The sequence below is a fragment of the Pongo pygmaeus genome, chromosome 4 (genome assembly GCF_028885625.2).
Source record: "Pongo pygmaeus isolate AG05252 chromosome 4, NHGRI_mPonPyg2-v2.0_pri, whole genome shotgun sequence".
In the NCBI taxonomy this organism is placed as follows: Eukaryota; Metazoa; Chordata; class Mammalia; order Primates; family Hominidae; genus Pongo; species Pongo pygmaeus.
Genome location: NC_072377.2, coordinates 58,101,391 through 58,114,918, shown reverse-complemented (window position 1 = coordinate 58,114,918; position 13,528 = coordinate 58,101,391). Strand labels below are relative to the sequence as shown.

Genomic DNA, 13,528 nt, shown 5'->3' with positions numbered 1-13,528 from the left:
CAAACGATTGGTTTATCTAATTCAACAGATTTTACAGAGTGACTCTGGTAGGCCTTGGTGGGTAGAATATGAAACACACTGATATGGTCTCTGCCTTCATGGAGCTTCTCTTAAGCTAGAGGGAGAGAGAGATTAAACACGTGATCATTCAAATACATGAACAATTGCAAACTGTGGAAAGGACTGTATGGGAAAATCCCTAATCAGCAAATATAATCTAGAGGCCAGATTGAAAACGGGGGTCCAGGGAAGGCCTCTCAGAAGCTGAGACTGCAAGAGTGGGTGCTAGAAGGGCAGAGCGTCCATACAGAGGAAACTGTGTATGTGAAGAAGACTGGGATGGGAAAGAGATAGATCTACCCTAAGAATGGAAAGAAAGGCAGTGAGCCATGGCCAGGGCTGTGAGGAAAGAAGAGGGCACCATGAGGCTGGAGGAATAAGCAGGTTATGTAGCCTGCAGGGTTACACACTTGAGCAGTGAGCTTTGTCTAGCCTAGCTGCAGCCTCATTTCTCCGAAATCAGCCCTTCCCAACTCCACCTTCTTTCCTTGTTCTGTTTTCCTTTCCTACTGCCTTCCTCCTTTCATTCCCTTTAGTCCACAGATTGGATAACGCAGGCAGCTAACTGCAGAGCCTTCATGAAGTGAAATACAGGAGGGAAAGTGCCCCCAGATTTGATTTCCCTTGCTCCATATTCTTCCTCTTCCCACCTGCCTCCTGGCCCCAGTAATGGCTATTTCTCCTACCCTTTTTCCACATCTCCCTTTAAAGGTTGATGTGAACCAATAAACTAATCTGCATTAAAAATTGTGAGTGAAGATGACTTTTTGTTCAACCATCCTATCTCAAAATCCAGACTCAGACAATTATTTGCCCAAAGGAATGTCTCTTTAATTCAGGAATTCCAGGTGATTCATTACTTGGGTAAGGGAGGTAATTTGCAACAAGCCTGCCTTCTTTCCAAGAAAATTGCCTACTTTGCCTGTTGGTGAAGTTGCCTCTGTTACTTGCTTTAGAGCAAATCCTATTTCTTAGTCTAACCTTATTCTTAAGTAGCATGAAGGCTCAGTAACTGGTTTCCAGCCTCCTCTGCTGAAATCACTGATGTCAGAAAGCTTTAGTCTTAATTTCATGTCTGACTTATATGTACATTTTCACACTAGGTCTTTTTGGAAACTAAAAGCATATTCTGGTGTGTTTTTAGAAACAAATAAGAGAAGCCCAAATTTAAAGCAATTTTTATCATCTTTGAGTTACCCTCTGGAGTACACTGGTTATCTTGGAGCAATTATGTCCTTATGCTAAAATAAGAATACTATGATATACATTTAATGGTCTTTTTAAAACTTTCTTCTCTAATTATTTAAATTGTAATAACAGAAATGTGATAATGTTTCATAAGTAAGGAAACTGAGTTGAAAACACCCAATCCCTATAGTGAAGTGGTGGAAGGGGGGTCCAGTCTAAGATGTGTATCCCTTATCCCAGGGCTCTTTCAATCACCCTATTTCCTCTCAGTAAAAAGGCATCTATCTAAAATCCTCCATTCTTTAGTCACCTCAACCTGCTAGCTTCTGCTGAGTGCCACTGCCATTTCATGGCTACTTAATGAATTTGATTAACTAGCTGGTTAACTGAGATGTGTTAGAGTATATGATGAAACAAACATGTAAATACATATATTTTGTAAAAAATAATAGAACATATGAATTCTCTCCTAAAGTTGCTTAGTTAGGTATAAGATAAATAAGAAATAACTAGAGAATATATGTAATTGTAAGATGAGGTTACATCATCAGCTGAATGAACATGCACTCTGCTCAATTCATGTCCAGGTTAGCCTTGTTCTGTGAATTTATCTTTCACCCAATATCCTTTACCACCTATTCTGAGAGAGCTACTATATTTGGAATAAAGGTGACCAGAAGACCCTTTGGGAACAAGATAGGATACAGCCAACTAATTACACAAAAATAATAAAGTGGATAAAGACACATCTATGACTGCAATTCAGGGTATTTTCTTTATTTATAATAAAATGTGAAGAACATTTTTATTACCCTCTGCATAAATTTAAAATTCTTTTCTTCAATGACCCTAAAGTTTTTGATTAGTAATCCTTGGGGACACTGAATAATTATTAAGGGACATATCCATGGATACACATGTCTTTGTGTATATAAATGTTCAGTGTAAATAAAAGCAAAATGGTTTTGTTATTTGGATAATCATTATGGCTAATTCTAGGTATCAAAGTGAACAAACACTGTTGTGGAAGTTAATTGCTCATCAGTTAAGGACATCTTACAGAGTTTGCTTTGTTTTTATTCCCCCTTGTTTTTATTTGATTAAGAGGCTAAAGATCTTTGAAAATTTTCCCTCCTACTCCTGTTGTTTTTCTTGAAAATTTTAGCATCTACTTAATAATCTATTAATCTAATATCCACTGATAATCTATTGAATACCCTAGTCTCTCATTTCTTTGACCTCCCCAGCATCAGTAATCTTTCCTCTAGCCATCTTCTCCCAAGGTCTTATCCTTGACCTTGTCATTTGGAAGACCTTGTCAGCAGGTCAATCCCAATTTCAAATGTCCTTCTTTTTGAACATTAACTTTTGCTCATTTCACTAATTCCCTGACCACATCAAGACCTCCAACTAACTCATTAATACTGCCATTTTTTTTTTTTTGGTACTTAGACTAGATACCATGGTCCAATGACTATAATCATTTATTTGCAAACATTTAACTCCTTTAACCTTTTTTTTCCCTCCAATGACTCACTTGGCTAACTTCCAACTCTGGTTAAATCCAATTATCTCCTCTGTATATGCTTCTGTGGCTTTGAATGCTGCTAGACACAAGTCACACAACTTGTAACCTGGTCTCCTTTTAAAGGAATGACCATGAATCTCAAAGGAGGTTGCACATTTGAGCGCTGCCAAACACTACTACTATTTTTTACTAATGAGTGCACGTTGTTCTCATTTATTGGTTTTAATCTAATTGTTGTAAACTGCCAACTCCTTGGGAAAAAGGGTTATCTCACTTACATGTAGGGGTGAGCACACATGAGAGGAGCTGAAGAGATGCCAACTTAACAAGACTGCTTTGTGCCACATGTGTGTTAATACTTTACATTTACAACACACTTTACATATCTTAAAGAACCTACTATGAACCATTGGATTATGCGGAAAAATTATCTTCACACTAGGAATAGTAAAAAACTCAAAACATTGGTAAGTCAGAAATCAGTGCTTTAAATTTTACATCTCTATCATCCATCTATCCACCTCCAATATGTGCCTGGCTTCTAAAAGCTTATTCTTTGTAAATCTTAAAATATAAGATGAGTTATAACTGCCTATTCCCTTATCTGCTATGGATACTTTGCTTCTAACAACTCTACCTGAGACTCTCTTTAGATGACTGCACTTGGGCTACTAGACTGCTTTACCCCAAAGACTGAAAAAACCAGGAGTGTCTGGGAGTCCCCCGCCCTCTCCAGTTCCCCATCACCCTGATCCACAGGCAATGCTGAATGCAGAGAATGAGAAATCCGCCCATTGACTCAAGTAGAAACTCCCCTTCCAGGTCAAGCTGAGGCCTGGATTCCACTTGAAATTACACTTTCCTTTGTCCTCTGTTGACACCTTGTTTTGCTTCTCCAATTCTTCATCTAGTTTCTGTTGGAAATGCTTCCTCACAAATAAATCACTATCATGTGAATCAGCCTCTCAGGGTTTGCTTCTTTCTGGGAGCTGGACCTAAGGCAGCTGTCAACTGTGTCCCTGCATTCCTACTCATGCAGGACAGGTGAGCCCCAAAATGGGTCTCAGCCCACAAGGGTTCTTGGCTTTGCTCAGGAAAGAATTCAAGGGCAAGCCAGAGGTGGAAGAAAACAGCTTTATCTTGAAGCTGCAGCGTTACAGCTCTGGTGGCCTTACAGCTCTGTGGCTGATCCTGCCAGGCAGGGCTACCTCACAGGCAGAGAGGAGCAGCTCATGGCAGTTTTGCAGTTATATTTATACTTAACTTTAATCACATGTACATTAAGAGGTGGTGTATGCATAACTTTCTAGGGAAGGAGTAATAACTTTTAAGTCCTTGGGTCATTGCCATGGAATGGGACAGTAACTCCTGGTTGTTGCCATGGCAATGGTAAACTAACATGGCACCCTGGTGGGCTTGTTTATGGAAGGCATCTTCTGCCTCATCCCTGTTTTAGCTAGTCTTCAATTTGATCTGGTGTTGGAGCCCGACTCCAGAGTCAAGTCCCGCCTCCTACCTCATTACCTTAGCTCAGGCCAGACATCACTGCTTTGAACTTGGACCCTGTCAATGGTCAGTCTCTTTGCTGCTGATCTCCCTCTCTTCATTTCCACTCTCTTCAAATCCTTCTACATATTCCTGGCAGACTAACTGTCCTGAAACTCTGCTTTCATCCTATAAAGTACTTGTTCAAAAACCTCCAATAACTCTCCATTGCCTGTATCGACGACTTTGAAATATACTTTAAAAGATAGATTTTTATTCTAATTTTTAAAAAATAGATAAAACTTCAAGCTACTCCTTGAAATGCTAGGTCCATATGTTAAAATCCAGTTTTCTCCTCTTGACCTTCAGTCCCTCAATATTCCAATGCTAAACTCTCCATTCACCCTCATCTTCAGGACTCCCCAATATGAACTCCACTCCTACCAAATGCTCTTCTTTGTCTCTCCTACTAAGCTAATCCTGTAAGATTTAATTCCAGTTCCACTCTCTCTGCAAAACTTTTCTTCCCTTGTTGCCAAGGTAGCCCATATTGAGCTTCCCCTTCTTGGAACTCTGAAACAAACTTGTCTGTGAGTATTGCATTCTTCTCAACTGTTTGAGTGCACACTATATCTTCCCAAGTACATCCTAACTTTATAGGGACAGGCAGGGGTAAAGAGTATGGACTATGTCATGGCTTTTGATATTCTCTTATCCTTCACTGCTGTTTTGCTTTGCTCACAGCTGACCCTAAGACATTCTTACTAGATGACTGTAACATTTTGCATAAGCAAATGGAAAACCGAGATAGCAGGGAAATAATGATAAGTAGAAAAAGAGAGATACAACGAAGTCTGGGAAATGTGAAGAGGGAGCAGTGGAAAAACTCAAGTCTCAGGGAAATGACATTCAATGTAGGTCCCTGGCTGATACTGGGGTGCTTGTTTTCTTAGGAACCAGACAGAGTAAGGTCTGCTGTGAGTCTTCCCCAGAAAATGGTACCATTTATTAAAAGTAATGGCAAAACCGCAATTACTTTGGCACTAACCTAGTATTAATTTTCATTACAGACAAAGGGTCAAATCACAAAACAAACAAATGTAATGTTGTGCTGAATATTGGTGAGATTCAATTCAACAGAGATAGTTTCTGTTTCACCTTAGCTTATAATTTAAGGCTAATAAAACAAGCATAATGTAAATGTATGTAGCAGAATCAAATAAAGTATGAGAATTAAATACCAAGTTAAAAAGTGAGCCAAGTGATGAACATCGTGAGGAAGCAAGAGGAGAGAAAATCTCAAGCATATTTATTTTCTCCCACGTGAAAATCCTCAAGGAGGAAGGAGGATTCAGCTTCCTGAATCTGAAAGCCAGCTCAAAAATAGCCAAGAGATTATGAAAGTACTATGGAAGGAAACAAAGTGGCCTTCAGCCTGGAAAATATGTCAAAGATGATAATTAAAGGAGTTTAAGTCATCCTAGAAATGGAAAGGAAAAAGGGAAAAAAAAACAGTAATCCTAATATTTGACTTGAAGTAGCTAATTACATTGGAATGATACAAAAGTCAGATGCTGGAAGTTGGATAGAGAGCTGTTGACAACAAATAATGGAGGTGGAAATATTCTAGGCATTTTGATAAATAGAAATGGGTATGCAGGGATGACAGCTAAAAGGTGCAATCGGGTTAAATGTGGACATTCTTTCCCAGAGATTGTAAAGAGCAGTTTACGGTATCAGTAAAAGAGTAGATGAATATAGAAAGAACAGTCTCTTATAATATGATGGGGGATAAGGAGTCACATGCAGAAGGAAAATTCCTTTTCAGAGACAACTGGAAAGGATACATTTACCTCCTGGGGAGATGTGGTTTAAACCTCTTGATTAAGTAGAACAAAATAAATAGATGGGTAGATAATTACAATCCAAGGCCAAAGAGACCTAAAAACTGATTCAGGCTATGGCATAAATCAGGTACACAATTGGCTATGAATTTTGTTACATGAAGAAGAGGTCTGTAACACTTATTAGAACATTCCACTTAAATATGAGATTTACAATCATGTTGTCAGGTAAGCCCCCACACAAATATCCACTCACTTTTTTTTTTTTTATTGGGAATACTAGCATCCCTTTTTATGTTACTAAGTTTGATTTAAAAAAAGAATTCTTTTTTGGTTCTTATGAACTTTAAAGTAGTTTTTTTTCAATTCTGTGAAGAAAGTCATTGGTAGCTTGATGGGGATGGCATTGAATCTGTAAATTACCTTGGGCAGTATGGCCATTTTCATGATATTGATTCTTCCTACCCATGAGCATGGAATGTTCTTCCATTTGTTTGTATCCTCTTTTATTTCATTGAGCAGTGGTTTGTAGTTCTCCTTGAAGAGGTCCTTCACATCCCTTGTAAGTCAGATTCCTAGGTATTTTATTCTCTTTCAAGCAATTGTGAAGGGGAGTTCACTCATGACTTGGGTCTCTGTTTGTCTGTTATTGGTGTATGAGAATGCTTGTGATTTTTGTACATTAATTTTGTATCCTGAGACTTTGCTGAAGTTGCTTATCAGCTTAAGGAGATTTTGGGCTGAGAGAATGGGGTTTTCTAGATATTCAATCATGTCATCTGCAAACAGGGACAATTTGACTTCCTCTTTTCCTAATTGAATACCCTTTATTTCCTTCTCCTGCCTAATTGCCCTGGCCAGAACTTCCAACACTATGTTGAATAGGAGTGGTGAGAGAGGGCATCCCTGTCTTGTGCCAGTTTTCAAAGGGAATGATTCCAGTTTTTGCCCATTCAGTATGATATTGGCTGAAAAACCTGACAAAAACAAGCAATGGGGAAAGGATTCCCTATTTAATAAATGGTGCTGGGAAAACTGGCTAGCCATATGTAGAAAGCTGAAACTGGATCCCTTCCTTACACCTTATACAAAAATTAATTCAAGATGGATTAAAGACTTACATGTTAGACCTAAAACCATAAAAACCCTAGAAGAAAACCTAGGCAATACCATTTAGGACATAGGCATGGGCAAGGACTTCATGTCTAAAACACCAAAAGCAATGGCAACAAAAGCCAAAATTGACAAATGGGATCTAATTAAACTCAAGAGCTTCTGCACAGCAAAAGAAACTACCATCAGAGTGAACAGGCAACCTACAAAATGGGAGAAAGTTTTCACAACCTACTCATTTGACAAAGGGCTAATATCCAGAATCTACAATGAACTCAAACAAATTTACAAGAAAAATACAAACAACCCCATCAAAAAGTGGGCGAAGGATATGAACAGCCACTTCTCAAAAGAAGACATTTATGCCGCCAAAAAACACATGAAAAAATGCTCATCATCACTGGCCATCAGAGAAATGCAAATCAAAACCACAAGGAGATACCATCTCACACCAGTTAGAATGGCGATCATTAAAAAGTCAGGAAACAACAGGTGCTGGAGAGGATGTGGAGAAATAGGAACACTTTTACACTGTTGGTGGGACTGTAAACTAGTTCATCCATTGTGGAAGTCAGTGTGGCAATTCCTCAGGGATCTAGAACTAGAAATACCATTTGAGCCAGCTGGGTATATACCCAAAGGATTATAAATCATGCTGCTATAAAGACACATGCACACGTATGTTTATTGCGGCACTATTCACAATAGCAAAGACTTGGAACCAACCCAAATGTTCAACAATGATAGACTGGATTAAGAAAATGTGGCACATATACACCACGGAATACTATGCAGCCATAGGAAATGAAGAGTTCATGTCCTTTGTAGGGACACGGATGAAACTGGAAACCATCATTCTCAGCAAACTATCGCAAGGACAAAAAACCAAAAACAGCATGTTCTCACTCATAGGTGGGAATTGAACAATGAGAACACATGGACACAGGAAGGGGAACATCACACTCCCAGGACTGTTGTGGGGTGGGGGGAGGGGGGAGGGATAGCATTAGGAGATATACCTAATGCTAAATGATGAGTTAATGGGTGCAGCACACCAACATGGCACATGCATACATATGTAACAAACCTGCACATTGTGCACATGTACTCTAAAACTTAAAGTATAATAATAATAAAATAAAATAAAAATAAATAAATAAATAAATAAAATAAGAATTCTATGGTCAAATAATCTTGGAAAACAATGAGTAAAATAAAGTTAAATATATATCTTTACAGCAGACTCCTCCCCATCTCTACCTTTCTCCTATCACTATGAAAACTGTCACAAATTGCAAATGGTGCGAAAGAGTAAGGTTTTCTCTTACTCCTATCCCTACTTGTTCTATTTAGACTTATAAGCAAATTATTTCGAAAGTTTTCTCAGAGTCTTTAAAAACATGCATTGTGGATTACTAATTGGAAGACCTGGTATATTTTATTCTTATTTAAAGTAATATTTTTTGTGAGGATCATATTCAACACCTCAGACTGGGAAACATTGTTCTACAACAGTAAGAGTTACTTACTTGTCAAGATCAACTAATTGTTCTGTGTTGTAAATTTACCTTCATTATATTTATGACATACCATCATGCATTGTAGCTGTCCCAATATATGATTTTACCTCATTTCTAAGTTGGAAGATTTTGAGATCAGGAACAACATTTCAGTGAATTTTTTCTTATTGCTCTTGACACCTAGCATAATACTTGATCGTCCAGACACTTTATAAATATCTGCTCAATTAAAGCAAATTAATTATCCAATGACTTCATTTCTTTTGGGGGCAGAGAAGAGGGAGAAAAGTGAGTGTGAGAACATGAAAGGAAGGACACTATCAGAAAACACTGAATGGAGGGCCTTTTGGATTAGTCTCTTATTAAACTGAAAGTCATGTTTAAGATTTTAACAAATATCTTAAATGATAAGAGTGTTTAAGAAAAAGAAGTGTCTAAAGTAGCTATGAATTTCTGCTACAGCTTGAATATGGTTTGTCCCCACCGAGACACCAAAACTCATGTTGATGCTTGGTCTCCAATGGAGTGGTGTTGGGAGGTGATGCCTTTAAGAGGCAAAAAAAGAGTCAAGAGGGACTTTATCACAGGAGTGAGTTCTCACTCTTGTGGGACTGGATTAGTTACTGCAAGAAAGCAGGTTGTTACAAAGCGAGGCTGCCTCTTGTGTTTGGTCTTTTTGCACATGGCTGCTTCCATTCCTGTTTCTCCACCATGTTATGACACAAGCGCAAGGCCCTCACCAGAAGCTGAACAGCTGCAGCCACCCTATCTTGGCCCTCCCAGCCTCCAGAATCATGAGCTAAATAATCCACCTTTTTTTTTTCAAATTATCTACTCTTGGGTATTTTGTTATAGCAACAGAAAGTCAACTAGGATAAGTATATTTAGTCAAAGAGTTGTGAAGGAATGGAGTTATCTATTAATTAATAATTATATTATTATCTTCTATATCTATCTTGTTAAGTCAGGGTTACACCAGCACCCAAATTTTAATGCCCAGCATAAGCTAAGTTTCTGGGCTTTCATTCAATAACTAATATTACCAAGTCAATGGTTTCTTTAGGGAAGTAATGACAAGGTGGAAACAATGAGGTTTTTTGTGGGTTCCTGTAAGGTGCACAATTGCCTAATATGAAAAGAGTTCAGGCTTTATGTCTGGCCAATGTATATTTCCTTTTATCAAACTATGGTACAAAGCCCTACCCTACAACATACTTCCAGTGTGACTAAGTCAGGATATGAATGTAGTGATAATACAGGATACAATCCCAGTTAACTGTTAGCACAAACCATTCTGAAGCTATGTTAGCAGAGGCTAGGTTTAACATTTTGTCATTATAAAGAGGGATATAAATGGGACTGATTTACAGGTAGATGATCATTTCCTAAGGAAACAAGTGTTCAGAAACATAATAAAGTTGATAGATAATAGACACACGTTCTAGAAAAAGGGTATCTTTATCTGGACTCTTGCTTCATGGAAGATGCTACAATGAAAGTGACGTAGGCTCAAAAATGCAAAGATAGGAGAGGTTAAAACAAAGTTAATTCACTGTGTTTGTGGAGAAGGGCAAGGGCTACAGGAGAAATTAGGGCTGAGGGGAATGGGGCTAGGTGGGTAAACACCTGCAAAGAAAAGACTGAAATACAATGTAAAGGGTTGTCCAGGGGAATCCCCCACAAGCAAGTACCTTCCAGGATCAATATGACTATATGAAGCAAAGTAAGGGAAAGAGGTCACTAAAACAACGATTTTATACATGAGAAGGTGAAAATTCAAAAACTCTCATTTTTCAACATAAATGGCTCATGTCATGTGCTAGGAATACATAAAACCCTAGACTATCTTCCATAAATGAAAAGATTAAGGCACAATTCTGTTGTCATGTAATTCATAGTCTACTAGGAGAGACAGACCCAAAAAGCAAAGAGAAATGCTACTGAGTGATAAGAGCAGTAAGGAAATATGCTCTCATGGTTGCAGCTGCTATGGGAACATAGGAGAGGAAGGCATTTTTCTCAAGAACAGTGGGTAGGATAATCATAGAAAATTACAGAGAAAGTGACATTTGAAGTTCTCCTAGAATACAGCGCTTGAGTTGGAGCAGGGAATCACAGGAAAAGCAAGTAACAAGAGCACAGCACTTCGTGAACAAGGAAGGCAAAGGCCCAGGAATGGCTGAAAGGTAAGCTACTGGGGAGGCTGAGGCAGGAGAATAGCTTGAACCCGGGAGGCGGAGGTTGCAGTGAGCTGAGATCGTGAGCAAAACTCCATCTCCCCCGCCCCCCCACAAAAAAAGGACTGAGGCGGGTGTAAGGGGAAGCAGGATGCATGAGAAATGGCTGGGCCAGGTGGTCAGATGCCAGTTAGTCCACTAGAGAGCTTGGATATTATTTAGCAGGCAACAAGAGGAGTTATTTGTTTGTTTGTTTTTTGTTTGTTATTAGGGAAATGTTCTGAACTTACTTTGGAATGATTATTCTAGTGCCTGATAGCTGGAGGGGTGGAAGAATGGAGACTAGAGGCTAGTGAGAGAGAAGATTCACCCCATTCCCTACCCCACATTCGGAAACTGTAGGCAGACTGACAAAGGTATGGCTGCATGGCTCCCTCAGGCTTCTTTTCAGACCTACAAACAATGAATCAGGCCCCAGATTTAAGGCTTCTAGGGAAATGGCCATAAAATCAGCAGTAAAAAGAAAGATAAATAATATTCCTAAAATTTAATTAATTTCTCTCTTTCATTTTGCTTGGTTTAATGCTATGCTACACTTTTGATGTGAACAATCTAGACGTTGTTCCATTAGTCTATTTCACTTTTATATCAAGCCTCACAATTTACTGGTTTTATTTAGGGTAATGCACTCTTATTTGACATATTTATATTATCTTCATTTATTATTAGAAGCAATGCTATGTTTAGGTATTGAGGATCAATAAGACCTCCATAATGTTTATACCATCATATCTTTTATGGCAAGCTCAGAGTGTTTCAGATCTGTTTTTATAGGTGATTTTTAAAAGGCAATTTTATAGTCTTTACTCTGTCTTGAGTAAAAAATTGGTTGACAAAAATTCCTTGACTATGCTTGCAAAAGTCTTCATTGGGCCACACAGAAACATAGAACGGATTTTGAGTAGCTCTTTACAGTGAATGTTTCCATCCTTGTGTTGTATTTCCCTAATGTATACTAAATTGTCACATGGAAAACTTAATGTAAGTTTCCTTCCTTCCTTCCTTCCTTCCTTCCCCCTTTCCTTTTCTTTTTTTTTATTTTTGTTTTTTGGAGGTAACAGTTACTTTGAGAAATATTCCATATCTTTGACTCTGCCTTTTATTGCTTGCAATTACTAAATGACAAATCTATGACTGCAGAGAATAGGAATCATATTCAATCTATATCTATTGTACCAAATGTGTAGCTAATCAATACAGCAAACAAAAATACAGGAGGTGTAATTAGAATATAACCTTTATTTGTGGCCCACCAGCCCTTCAAAATTTATTTAAAGTGAAGTATTTTGCTATCCCTAGATGGAAAGATAAATATCTTATGATTTTTTTTATTCTTAGTTTTAAAATATCTGTTAATTCAAAAAGTTATATATTTTAATTTAGGCTGTACCAAATGAAATTGCTGTATTTGTAGGTTGGAAAAAAAATCAAATACTTTCATATGGTTCTGTCTAAATTAAAACCAACAAGGTGAAACATCAAAGCGCATTTGTAGTTAAATCTTCTCTCCTACTTCTACTAAGGGCTTACACGAGGTAAGAAGCTTGTAGTTGAGAAAGATGCGTGACTGGCTTTTATTTGTTTTCCTACTTGTTTTCACTTAAAGTGCTAACTGTGATTTCTGACCTTCCAGGGACAGAGGTAGGGAAGATAAATAAGGATAGAGAAATTATTACTGCATTGGTATTATCCTAAGATGAATCAGGTCCTAATAGGTATGCATAACTTTTTCAAGGGTTCTTTGGAGAACTCCCTGCACTGAGATGTCTCACTGAGGGCAAGGGTGTAGACCCTTGCCCTGAGTGAATGCATCCCACTGCTTCAGTCCCTAAGAATTAAAGAGATCTTCTGCGTTCTCTGCAGAGGCAGCCACTCAGTTCCAGTAATCCCTAAGGACAGGCCCTGGCATGACCTGATGCTGGCTCTTGCTTTTGAGTACCCATGCCAATCCTGGGAAAACACATGCATTCTAACAATCTCTGGGGATGCAGGCTGACTCCAGTGCAGTGACCTCTGCTCTGACTTCCCTGTCAGCAGCTAGACATAACAGCTGCTGTCATGCTCTGACAATTCAGACAGGAGTTAGGCATTAGTCAATCAACTATGTGTCCCAACTCCAGTATACACATACCAAGATGTGTATGACCCCACTGAAGCCTTTCTGAGTAGGCTGTCTCTAGAGAGAAATCCTCTCTACAAATCTTATCAACTACATTCATAGTCTTTTAGAAATCTGGTATGGATGAGGAGTCTAAAAGTTCTCTGTCCGGCTCTTAGCTTTCTATCTTTTGCACCCTCCCCTGGGTAATCTTTCTCACAATTCATTTTTACATCTGTTCCTTTCAGAAACGGAGATAGAGATAATACATAAAGGGGAAAATAAATTCCAGAAGCTAATTCTGCCAATGATAGGGTGGAATTGAATGCTTTCATTAAAAGAAACAAATAAAACTAAAAACAAACAAACAAACAAATCAAATGGATTTAAATTACATTAGCAACCAATCAAGAAAAAGAATTGATTGTTGAACAGTTTTTGGAAAGAATTACTAT

The 13,528-nt window shown here is 38.2% G+C and overlaps 1 protein-coding gene across 2 annotated transcripts in view; it reads right to left on the bottom strand.

Annotated features, from left to right (window-relative positions):
• ITGA1 (integrin subunit alpha 1) overlaps positions 1-13,528 on the bottom strand; it is a 170,391-nt gene that overhangs the window by 74,525 nt on the left and 82,338 nt on the right. The window lies entirely within an intron of this gene.